This window comes from Leptonychotes weddellii, chromosome X (genome assembly GCF_054177405.1).
Source record: "Leptonychotes weddellii isolate Sample4059 chromosome X, ASM5417740v2, whole genome shotgun sequence".
NCBI classification, from domain to species: domain Eukaryota; kingdom Metazoa; phylum Chordata; class Mammalia; order Carnivora; family Phocidae; genus Leptonychotes; species Leptonychotes weddellii.
The window spans coordinates 8,724,515-8,738,143 of NC_138385.1; the positions used below are offsets into that span (position 1 = coordinate 8,724,515).

Consider the following 13,629-nt stretch of genomic DNA (forward strand, 5'->3'; position numbering starts at 1 on the left):
CTGGGTGGCTCAGTTGGTTAAGCGACTGCCTTCGGCTCAGGTCATGATCCTGGAGTCCCGGGATCGAGTCCCACATCGGGCTCCCTGCTCGGCAGGGAGTCTGCTTCTCCCTCTGACCCTCCTCCCTCTCATGCTCTCTGTCTCTCATTCTCTCTCTCTCAAATAAATAAATAAAATCTTAAAAAAAAAAAAAAAAGAATTAGCTACATTTTAAAGGTGGGTAACTGAGGCAAGAGAGGTAGTTTTTAATCACAAAATTGTGCCAAGAGAATAAAAAATTACAAACCACTTGTATGACTCACAGCTCTGTCCTTACATAGAAATTTTATTCTATATCAAATGTTTTATACATGTTTCCTGATTCATCATAGAATTCTGGGTTAGTTGACGACAGAGACAACCCTGGCCAATAGGTTTGACATTCACCAGATGTGTGATTCATATTGCCCCACTCATATAACATTTACAAACATATCATCTACAATCGAATAACTCTTCCCTTCAAATAATATTGTAATTCCCAATAATAATTCCTCTCCAACAGTGAGGCTTAGGTGCCTGAACACTTCTAGTACAGAAATTTTTGGTTAAAAACCTTCAGATCGTGTAGGCAATATTCAGCCAGAGAGACTGCGGTCATGGGTGTAATTGTGAAAGCCACTGAGTTTTTGTCCAATAAAAATAGTATATTAGTAAAAGAGAACATAAAAGCTATTTTCATAACAAAATAATAATAGTACCATCAGATTTTCAGTTATCACTTGCTTCCTAAACACTCAGCTCTGCCTTTTCCTATGAAGTTTAAAGAAATGAATTCCGTTTGCTTCATTGTATATTTAGAAGGAATACAAAGAGGCATTTTATCCTGTTTGCTTCACCATTCAAAGATTTAATGTCTTTCCGATTTTGCAACGTGGAGTTGACTTTTGCCTCCTGGGATCATGAGGACTTAAGGAGATACAGAGTAACAGCTTGGATGCCTGAGAAAGACACAAACAAAAACAGGGCGCCTGGGTGGCTCAGATGGTTAAGCGTCTGCCTTCGGCTCAGGTCATGATCCCAGGGTCCTGGGATCGAGTCCCGCATCGGGCTCCCTGCTCCTTGGGAGCCTGCTTCTCCTCTCCCTCTGCCTCTCTCTCTCTCTCTGTCTCTCATGAATAAATAAATAAAATCTTTAAAAAAAAAAAAAAAGACACAAACAAAAACAAAAAACCTAGGGTGGCTTTAAGTGATATGGCATGTTAAGTGACTATTTATTAAACTTCATATCAACCTTGAAAACATTTTATCTTAGTTCCAGTCGTGATTATTTCATGCTAAAGAGCATACCAACCGTTTGTGTCTTACTTCGCCTTCCTTGATAGACGAATGAGTGCAATTGTCCGATTCTGGTTTACTTTTCCTGGACTTTTTTTCTCCCAATGCAGCACTGCAAAATACCGAGGCCGTCCTCTGCCATCTTTTCAATGTTCCAAACTTTACTCCCTGTTCTAATAAAAAGCCTCAATGGAGGGGTTTTGCAGTCTGTGCTACAAGATTTTGCCATCTTTATGCATGGTTAACTCACATGACTCACACTGTTGGTGTTCAGGACTCAGTGTGAATCCAGTGATTAATGACATACATTTCTCATGTAACAAACTCACTATCAAGCCAAGTCTTTCAGTGCATGCTCAACATTAAAAATAGCCTAGTTTCAAATAGCAGTCTCTTTCAACAGACTGAAGGAAAAACTGGCTGTGCTGGGTTAATTAAGAATGATATAAATACATTATGGATCATTTAAAATATTTAAAGGGTGATAGTGACATACTCGATTTAAGCTCTAAACTTAATTTTGGAAAATAATCCTTACATAAGATGAGAATTTGATGTGCTGGAAGAAATTTTTTCATGGCTTATTTTCAAGGTATATAGAAGTAAATTAAAGAAAACTCAGTGTATGAATGGATAAAGAAAATATCACATTTTCTTTATCAAATGTCACATAATATATATATAATACCTATTATATATATTTAATATATGTTATATATATGTATGTATATATGTTATCCAGCCATAAAACAGAAGGAAACCTTGCCATTTGTGACAACACTGATAAACTTAAGGACATTAGGCTAGGTGAAATAAGTCAGACAGGAAAAGACAAATACTGTGTGATCTCACTTACATGTGGAATCTAAGAAAGCTGATCTTCTAGAAGCAAAGAGTACAGTGGTGGTTGCCAAGGGCTGGGTGGGGTGGGGTGGAGTTATGAGATGTTGGACAAAGAGTACAAACTTCCAGTTATAAGATAAGTTCTGAGGATCTAATGTATAGTATGGTCACCATACTTAACAATACTGTATTTTATACTTGAAAGTTGCTAAGAGAATAGGACTGAAATATTCTCACCACAAAAGAAAAGGCAATTACATGAATGATGAACATTAACTAATCTCATTGTGCTAATCATTTTGCAACATATATGTGTGTGTATCAAAACATTACGTTGTACTTTTTAAATTTTTTTGTCACATCGTGCATATTAAACTTTCACAATAGTATATGTCAATCATATGTCAATAATGCTAGGAATCAATCAAAAGAAAATGAACATTTCTCATAGGGGAAGCTGTGCAAGATAGATTTTAAGAGTATGACCCAGAAAACTAATAGACATTCCTATTTCTATACTGTTCTATATCTAAGGCCATATCCTCAGCATATCCTTCTCAGAAGTGTCTGGACAGACTATATTGTGTTGATCTCTGTAGTGATAGAAAGAATATGCACAGTGTAGTAAATACTTTCCAGGTTCTTTTTTTTTTTAAGATTTTATTTATTTTTCAGAGAGGGCACTTAAGCAAGAGAGCGGCAGGCAGAGGGAGAAGCAGGCTCCTCACTGAGCAGCAGGGAGCCTGGTATTGGACTCGATTCCAGGACCCTGGGATCACTACCTGAGCAATCCATACACTGGAATCCACTATTTGAATTTCTCATCCACACTGCTCTTGATGGCAAATATCCTAGAGATATGCTGTACCAACTGGTTTCACATCCTTTGTTCTATGGAGGGGATCCTGTCTGCCTATCATGGGTGTGATTTCTCTAGATTGGGAGGAAAAACAAGCTACTTTTCACACATAACAAAATATTATGCTTGTAGATTATTCTGTTTCAGAATTTGTGATGATTTACCTAAGTGGAAGCTTCCCTCTCGGGGAATATATTATATGATATTGTATTATTTTTAATTAATAGTATAAATCATGTATAACATATACACGTACATATTGCATATATACATATATTACATAAATCACATAACATGAATACAGTATTTAACATTAAATATCACATAATATATTATTATTTAATATCAACTGCCATTTTTATTTTTACTATTTGCTCGATATATTACCTAATTTACTACTCACAGCAACACTAGGAAGGAAGTCTGGTAATGTAATAAACTATGTATCATTTTATTCATTCATCACTATGACCTTTTAAGTTAGGAGGTATTATTCCCATTCTTGCAGATGAGCTATCTGAGGTTCAGGAAAGTTAAGTAACTTTTGCAAAATTTTCTGATTCTAAGAAGTGTCAGATAATGTAAACCATCTGTCTGACCCCAGAGCCTATGTTGTGAACCATCACGTTACTCTGTCCCTTCCAGCTCATAAATGGGATGAGGTTCTGAAAACCACATTGGCGGCATAAACAGTAGACAAGGCAAGTCGTAGAGTGTAGAGGTTAAGGTAACAGTTACATCTGGGCTCATATTCCAGTTGTGACACTTGATAATAGCACGATCTTGGGCAAAAGTCTTTCCGGCATTGGTCTCCTTACTGTCATATGTGGATAAGGATACCTCCTTCATACAACTATTTGGAACTGTAATTAAGATAAGGCAAACTGAATGCTAGGTGGTTTGATATACAGAGCACTAAATGGTGGCTGTTAATATTGCTGTGGTTCCCTCTTTGGGTGACAAGTACAATAAGCACTAATGTGATGATATTCAATCAATATTGTACCTTCATTTATTCATCCATTTGTCAAATATTTCTCACAGACCTTTAGCAAGTGGAAAGCAATGAAGTAGTCATGACCAGAGCCAGCAAGTGTCCATTCCACCTGGTCAGCACTGCCCCTTGTTCCTCCATATTGGCTCCATATTCAGCAAACTATGTGTTTGTCTCAACAGAAATTTCCTCTATGTCTGGGTCTCTGATACGTGTTGGCATGCAAAATGAAAGAGCACACAGGCCCCTCATTGAGAAACTCGCAGTTTAGCTGGGTGGACACACATTTGAACAAATAAATCTGATGGAGTGAGAATTGTTTCATCACGAACACAATTCAGTAAGTACACAAAGGAGTGATTAATCTGGGGAGAAAGGATGAGAAGGTCTTCAAGAGGAATTGATGTTTGAAAAGGATTCTGGAAAGGAGAAAAGTGAGCAGAACATTCCAGGGAGCAGGGGGCAGTAGGAGTTAGGCAGAGAGGAAATTCAAGGGGGAGACTCCGGATAGTTGAGTTGGCTTAGAAGAATAGACTAAACTCCTGAACACATCTGAAAAGCTGAAGCAAGCGATAAAGTCCTTTAAATGGATAACATGGGGCGCCTGGGTGGCTCAGTCATCTGCCTTCGGCTCAGGTCATGATCCCAGGGTCAGGGGATTGAGTCCCACATCGGGCTCCCTCCTTGAGGGGAGGCCTGCTTCTCCCTCTCCCACTCCCCCTGCTTGTGTTCCTGCTCTCGCTGTCTCTGTCTCTGTCAAATAAATAAATAAAATCTTTAAAAATAAATAAATAAATAAATAAATAAAATGGATAACATGGACAGCACGCCCTGTACTCACAGATCATGTCAGACTCCACTTGGTCTGCCTTCAATTTCCTCTCCTGTCTCCTTTTTTCCCTTCTCTTTTTTTCTTACATCCATTAACATTAATTACCTGCTCACTCTTCATAGAAACTTGGAAGGAGAAAACTAGTTTAAGGAAGTTTGTGCACACCACAGCTGGTCATTGAGGGAGAAGTTCAAACAAGCTATTGAGAACAGATTCACTTAAGAATCTTGAGGTGGGGAGATCATCCTGCATTATCCCGGTGGGCCCAATCCTTATAAAAGGCAAGAGTGTCAGTCACAGAAAGAGGTGATGGAAGCAGAGGTCAGAAGAGAGGGATGTTTGAAGATCCTACACTGCTGAAGTTGAGGGTGCATGGAGAGAGGCACCAGCCAAGGAGTGTGACCAGCCTCTAGAAAATGGAGAGGGCAAGAAGATGGAGATCCTCCAAAAAGGAAGGTGGCCTGGCTGACATCTTGATTTTAACCCAAGGAAGTCTCTGTGGGATATTTGACCTGCAGAACTGGAAGCCAATACATTTTTATTGGTTAAATCTCTCAGTTCGTGGTAATTTGGAACCACGGCAACACGCTGTATTTAATGCCCTTGATAATGACCCTGAGGCATCAGAAACATTGTCATGGCGTTAAGCACACTTTTTTTTCTGAGAGGGCAGCCATGTTTTGGGTCCATCCCAGCTTAAATAGAGCTTAACATTATGAAAATAAATCTGAACTTTGTAGAATTCAAATATTCAGAAATGTTTACCTCCTTTTATTTCCTGAGAGGAAGTGATACACAGACAGCACTGTGCATTGAACGACTTCTGCCTTGCATCTAACTTTTATATTCTCTTGAGAGGCGGGAAAAGAAAATGTTTGAGCAATCGATCGCTGCATTTTAGACTATGTAAATACTTTTCCATTGCCCTATAAAGACTGACCAAGCAAAGTAGTCTGATTTCCATAATGCCAACTTCTTTCAGGCAAATGAAGTTCTTGAGCCTCTGCTTCTGGAGACAAAGTATCATGGCAGATAGTGCTCTTGCTCGGTCAGCATTCTCTGCACAGAGTTGACAATAAGTCTGAGGTGGTGTCAGACTTTAAGGACTCAATGGAGCAACATGTCAACAAATTTGATTCAATATTGGGAAAACAATCTGCATGCCTTAGCGCCAAATGGAGACTCTAGGTAAACTTATATTCCTCTATAGAAAGCTTTCACGTTATATTTTAAAGTGTTTAGCCCACTGGTAATGCTGCTGGGGATCCCCATAGCTGGGGACCTCTGAAAATGCCCACGGGAGTAAATGAATGTTGCCTCTCAGCTTGTTAAAAATGATGTAGCTGTGTTGTTAATAAATACGGAGCTTTAGAACATCACCCAGTAGATTTTTATGTTAATGTTCTGATGTTTATCTTCCTGGGACTGCTTCATTAGAAGTGAAAAGTACTAAATGATTCCAAGCAAAAGCTCAGAGTTACAGGATTTTATCCACTTGCCTGGAAGCAGGATGGAATATTAAGTCCACACGGAAAACAGTCTGCACAAATTGAGACTAATATTTTATTAGAAAGTGTTGACTCCCTGAATTACATCTCTTCATGACCTTCACTGTACTGTCCAAATATCTCAGCGAGCCATACACAGCCCTCCTTGATCTTCTCACTGCTTAGCTGTCAAGCGTCGGAAGTAGGTGGAAAATTACAGCCTGATGGAGGACCTCTCTCCTGTCTTACCTCAGCGAAATGCAGGTCTTGTCTTCTCCTTGGTGTCTTACCTATATTTGTCTTCCCAGGCCCTATTCCTGGAACCAAGTGGCCTACATCTCTACTGACCTTCTTCCACTTTCTCCCCAACTGACATTTTGGCCTCTTTTTTCCAGTTCTGTGTCTGCCTCTTTGATAACTTAGTAGTGTTAAATCAATCCATTTATTCACACCTTGAATCTTTTAATTTTTGATGATTTCATTTCCCTTCCTAGCTAGCTCATTTCAACATAGCTACAACCCCTTCCCGTCATCCTCTATCTCTACCACTGTTTTTCCTAGCCCTTAGGCTAGGGCTCTGGAGACCTCTAGCCTGTCTCTTGCTTGAAACTTGATAAATAACATTTATAAAATCACATGATGGCATTAATGGAATTGGGCAGGGTAACCTAGGAATCCGAGAAATATTTATAAGATTGCTTCTAGGAAAATAGTGCTTCTGTTTCCAGATAACCAATTATGTCCGGAGAAATAGTTCTTTTGTTCCTAGCCAACCAATTAAGACATGGTGAGCTTTAAAAATAAAAAGTTTTTCATAAACTGGGCCATGCTTGTGAGAAGATGAAAAGATGATGATGGTCACCAAGCATTACCGAGTGCTTGCCACATGCCAGACACTCTGCTATGTGTTCTAGATGCCTTATCTAATCTGGTATTCACAACAACTATCTAAGACAGAGAACTTCTAGGATTTCCATTTTGAGTTTCTATGACTTTTACAAGTCCCACGAATGGGAATTGTTGTGGCTGCCACGTGAACTTAGGTATATCATGTTCTCATGCTCTGTGGTACAACGCTCAGGGCAAACACTAGTCCGGTTGACAGATACTCATGGAAAGAAGGAACGAAGGAGTAGATGGACAGATGCAAGAACAGATAGATCACGTAATGTGAGTATTGTATAACAGATTTGAAAATACAACATTGTACTGCTTCAGTGGCTTTTAGTAACTCTCTTCCTCTCTGCCAGGTGCCTAGAGCCCTGCCGAAAATATATCAACCATTAAAATAAAAATCACTAGTATCATTTTATATCATTTCACCAGCTAAAGTAACTGGCTACCTGGTTACAATAGAGTTATTTTTTTCACAGTGCAATGATTGCCTCTAAAGTACCTAAAGCCGGGCACCTGGCTGGCTCGGCGGGAAGAGCATGTGACCCTTGATCTCAGGGTTGTGAGTTCGAGCCCCACACTGGCTATAGCATTTACTAAAAATAAATAAGCTTGAAAGTGCTTGAAGCAGTATGTTTTTAATTATGTTTCATGATATAAAGCAGACAGTTTTGGAGTGAAGGATGTTTGAGGAAAACGTCAAACTCCAGAAGTCCCTGGCTATAACCGTGAACATGCTGCTTGGCTCTTCTGTGACTTAGTTTTCTCACCTGTAGAATAGTACTTCATAGTTTGGGGATTTTTAAAAGTTTCTTTAGAGTTAGGTTCTTTTTTAGCTCATAGATCTGAATTTTTGGCTCAGTGCCTGGTACATTAACATTGTTAGCTCTTTATATTAATAGTGCTAATTAATAGAAATAGCTTCTTTCATTTATCTTGTGACTTACAATTTTCAAAATGTTTTTACTGAAATTATCTCAATTGATCATCTAAGAAGCCTGGACATAAGATTTAAAAATAGCAAATTTGATCTTCTAAGACAATTATTAATATGTTCCAGGCTGTGTATTGCTTTTTCCATTCTTTTTTAAAATTAAAAAAAATCCATTATAATTAACATAGAGTGTTACATTAGTTTTAGGTGTAGAATATAGTGATTCAGCAAATCTGTAAATTAGTGCTCATCTTGGTTAATCCCCTTCACCTAGTCCACCCATCCCCCCCACCTCCCCTCTGGTAACTACCAGTTTGTTCTCTGTAGTTAAGAGTGCACTTTTTTTCTTTATCCCTTTTTCTTTGCTTGTTTTTTTTTCTCTTACATTCCACATATGGGTGAAATCATATGGTATTTGTCTTTTTCTGACTTATTTCACTTAGCATTATACTCTCTAGATCCATCCATGTCATTGCAAATGGCAAGATTTTATTCTTTTTGATGCCTGAGTACACACACACACACACATACACATTCATTGTGTGTGTGTATATATATATATACACACCTTTGTTGTATATATATAACACATCCTCATTATCCATACATCAGTTGTTGGACACTTCGGTTGCTTCTATATCTTGGCTACTGTAAATAATGCTGCAGTTAACACAGGGGTTCATCTATCTTTTCAAATTAAAGTTTTTGTATTCTTTGGGTAGATACCCAGTAGTGGAATTACTGAATCCTAAGCTAGTTCTATTTTTAATTTTTCAAGTCACCTCCATACTGTTTTCCACACTGGCTGCACCACTTTGCATTCCCACCAACAGTGCACAAGAGTTGCTTCTTTCCATTCTTAACCACAAATGTGGCAGGTAGGTACTAGTATCCAGTTGAAGAAAATGAAGTTGTCAAATACCTTGTTCAAAGGTGTTCAGCTAGGCAGTAGCAGAAATCTGAATCAAATGCACTCTGAGCCATTTCTCAATCTCAATCGCAGCACTTTCCCAACGTTGATCATGTGACAGTTTTATTCTTGAGAATGTGATTGAGCATAGAGACTCTAAAGATTTATTTATTTGAGGGAGGGTGGGGCAGAAGAGGAGGAAGGGAGAAAATCTCAAGATTCTCCCCGCTTCTCTGCTCCCTGCTGAGTGTGGAGCCCGAAACTGGACTCCATCTCATGACCCTGAGATCATGACCTGAGCCGAAATCATATCATCTGACTGACCATCCAGGCGCCTCAAGCATATGGATTCTAAAGCCCATGTGCATGGGTGCCTGGGTGGCTCAGTTGGTTAAGCGACTGCCTTCGGCTCAGGTCATGATCCTGGAGTCCCTGGATCGAGTCCCGCATCGGGCTCCCTGCTCGGCAGGGAGTCTGCTTCTCCCTCTGGCCCTCCCCCCCTCTCATGTGCTCTCTCTCATTCTCTCTCTCTCAAATAAATAAATAAAATCTTTAAAAAAAAAAAAAGCCCGTGTGCATGAGTCCAAATTCTGGCTCATTCACCTACCAGCTGTGTGAGCATAGTCCTCAGTTTCCTCATCTATACAATGGAACTTGTAATACTACTTGCTTCATCGGGTGTGTTGAGGATTAAATAAGATAATATATTCAAAGCAATTATAATAGTTCCAGGTTCGTGTTAGCCATTAATATTGGCAATTATTTCTGATGCACGTAGTCATCTCCTATATAATCAAACAATTACAACTCATTGCTCTTTCAGTATACTTACTCTGTTCTGAAACTGAATGGAAGCAATTAATTTAAAAATCCAAATCCTGGGTGTCTGGGTGGCTCAGTCAGTTAAGCATCTGCCTTCAGCTCAGGTCATGATTCCGGTGTCCTGGGATCGAGCCCCACGTGGGGCTCCTTGCTCAGCAGGGAGCCTACTTCTCCCTCTCCCTCTTCCCCTCCCCCTGCTCATGCTCTCTCTTTCTCTCTCTGTCAAATAAATAAATAAAATCTTTTAAAAAAAAATCCAAATTCTTTATTATGAGGATCGAACAATGCACTATTTCAGTGCTACCATCTACTTTTAAATAACATTTTGGTGTGAAGTGAAGGTACCCATTTTCTGGGTTGGGAGAATGAGATACCCACAGTTCAAATGCCATTCTGAAAATGAGAAGATGATTGTCAGTGAGCCAGACATCAGTCTCAGTACAGGAGCACTATTACTAGATAGGTGATTCTGAGAACACATTGATCAACCACTTCCTATACCCCCAACATAAATTTAGCGTCTTGGTTGTAATAGAGCTTATGTTCTTTACATAGAACTGATTTCTGTGAGCTGTTCTGAATATCAGTTAGCTTGGGAAATCATTAAAATAGTAGCTACTATTTAATAAGCATCTACAGTGTTTCAAGATATGAACTAAGCCCTTTATTTTTATTTTTTTATTTTTTTTAGAGAGAGAGAGAGTGTGTGTGCAAGTGAGGCAGGGGAGAGGCATTGGGGGAGAGAGAGAGAGAATCTTAAGCAGACCCCATGCTCAGCATGGAGCCTGAGGCAGAACTCAGTCTCACCACTGTGAGAGCATGACCTGGGCCAAAACCAAGAGTCAGACGTTTAACTAATTGAGCCACCTAAACTAAGCCCTTTATATTCATGAGATGAAAAGATAATCTGCAGAGCCAAGTGATAGAGATAGAACTTTCTTTGTCTTTTTGTGATTTGACCTAATTTCGTTTTGTGGCCCACATCTCCCAGGGTGGCAGAAAGTCAGTGACTCACTATCCTGGCAGGACTTCCCCCTGCCCATTTCCCCATCCTTGTGTATGTGGGGCCTAGGGCTTAGAAGGTGCCAAAGCATTGTCTGAGAATGGGCCTGATGAGTAGGAGTGCTGGTACATCTGTTTCTCATCCGGGTGATCTGATCCTTGCAGGAAACCATGGAGGCATCCCTCATTTCTCCTCATAGACCTCTCGGGTGATTCTTGCCACTGCTTCTCCACCATATTTAAGGATCTGGGAATCCATCTGTTATTAGTCATTCCCTCCTGGGCTTGTATAATCACTGCTGGACTGTGTATGCTTCATCTACTGAGACACAACAGAGAATCATTCCCACCCTGGGATCTTGCTATCTTCTTGTGTCTCCTACATAGTAACCAGAGTGTAGATCCCCTTGATGTCTTGACAACTCCTTCCTTCATTGATCCTCAAGATGAGACCACAGCTGACATATTGATTACAGCCTCATGAGAAAATCTGAGACACAGGATCTATCAGATTACTGACTCATAGACATTGTGGGATAATAAATGTTTTGAGCTGCTATGGTTTGGGGTAATTTGTTATGTGGTGATATATAACAACTAAGATGGAAATAAAATCTGTTTGCCTTCCAGTATTTCTGTCTTTTCCTAAAGTCCTTATTCAAAACCAAATCCAGGAATTTTTCCTTTGGGGCTATGATCTCTGTTACTGTCACATCCTTCTACTGACGCAAAGTATATCACAATTCTTGAAATGAGGTGAGGGAAAGAAGCAGGAGGGTTATACATTAGTAGAGAAAAATGGTTAGTATTTTAAAAATACCATTCTTACTTTCACTACCATTCTAACAGATAGTTATCATTATGCCCATTTTGTAAGTGAGAAAATTAAAGCTTCAGAGACATTAATTTACCAAAGGTCACACAATCATGTATCCATCATCAACCTTCATTTCTCTTCACTACATTTCACTACCACTAGGAAAAAGTTTGAGCCTACATTAGAAAAGAAGAAAACATCAATCCTGCTATTTAAATCTGCCATGCAAGTTTTTATATATGTAGAGTTGTATACCAATCGAGAAAGGTTAATTTAGTGTAATTGAGGTAACAGCATAATAGGGGAGAAGTTGACTTTGGATTCTCTCGATTCTGCTTTTTTTATAAGAGCAAAACCAGACTGCAGTAATTTCTGCAAATTATGATGAAGTACATAGGAAAAATTCAGATACTAGACCAACATTTTCACCTTCTTAAGTTGTCATACTTATTCAAGTCCTATCCTACATAGTCCTTTGGAAAGACATGATTTAATATTGCTTTCACCTGTGAGACCATTCATAACATTTGGTTCTCATCACATTTTTCTTCTCATATATAATGAGTATTCATGATGGCACCTCTCTTCATCGAGCCTACAGAATTGAAATCAAAGCCAAGAAAATATATTCTGCTCTCTCCACATTGATATATTGAATCTATGACCATCTTGGCAATGCAACAAAAATTGGTGTGCTCTGTACATAAATATATATTTCTTCATTAAGTTATTTTGTATTAAATACACTTAGATTGTTTGTGTTCCTTGTCTAGTCCATCAGGTGGAGAATATATTCAGCTGTAACTTTCTTTACTACAGCCTAAAGAATCCAGACTGCTTTAGGATATTTAACTCATCAAAACCTTTTCATTAAATAGAAGGGTAGATAGGTAAGTGGGTCATGGTTAGATGCTTCTGCATTTTCAATAAAAAGAGACCTTCAAAGGCCTTAAAAACATTTATTATATTTATTTAACAAACATATCATAATTACGGTATCTGACACCATTCTAAAAAATTTTGTAAGTACTAATTTAATTTTCATGACAACCCCCATAAAGCAGGTAGTTTACATTAATTTTAAAATTGAAGAAACCAAGGCATAAGAGATTTAAATAAGTTGTCCAAGGTTGGACAGCTACTAGGCAACAGAGACAGGATTCAAAATTTGGTCTTTTGGTTGGAAGATCCATGTCCTCCACCACCACACTATGCCTTAGGGACAAAAGGAATCATTTTAACAATGTTTGAGAAATCAAAAGAATTTCTTTAATAGCCTATCAATGAAAATGCATACATATTTGATATCTATATATATTATGCATATTCCATTCATATGTGGCTAATCCTAATGAACAGCCCTGTGGATGACCTCTCTTAGGTATGAAAGCATAGATGTATAATATCTACATATGGATATAATAGAGGAAAGCATTGCCTTATTATCAGAAGACATCTTGAGTCTTGACTGTGACTCATTAATTATGAGTTCAGTCGACTTTCATATCAGCTTTGTTTTTTTTAAGATTTTATTTCTTGATTTGACAGAGAGAGAGACAGCAAGAGAGGGAACACAAGCAGGGGCAGTGGGAGAGGGAGAAGCAGTCTTCCCGCCGAGCAGGGAGCCTGATGCTGGGTTCACGACTGGAGCCGAAGGCAGATGCTTAACGACTGAGCCACCCAGTCATACCTTTATATTAGCTTTGTTTGTGTTTATGTTTTGCTCACTACTGTATTATACTCTGCCCCTTGCATGCTATGCTTAGCAAACATTAAGTACTTAATAATTGTTTTTGTTGAGTTGAATTGATAATGTGTACTGCTTGATTATTTGGGGATTATCTGTTATGTCTTCCTATGAGTTGTGTAATAGTGAATTCTCCCCTATATTTAACCAAGAGCTAAATAGTACCTGCTT

The 13,629-nt window shown here is 38.7% G+C and overlaps 1 long non-coding RNA gene across 1 annotated transcript in view; it reads right to left on the reverse strand.

Annotated features, from left to right (window-relative positions):
- Positions 1-1,580, reverse strand: part of LOC145717942 (uncharacterized) — a 47,241-nt gene extending 45,661 nt beyond the window's left edge. Inside the window, exon 1 of the long non-coding RNA XR_014141472.1 lies at positions 1,334-1,580. This is a non-coding gene — a long non-coding RNA (uncharacterized LOC145717942). The remainder of the gene's footprint in view (positions 1-1,333) is intronic.
- Positions 1,581-13,629: the final 12,049 nt, after the last annotated feature.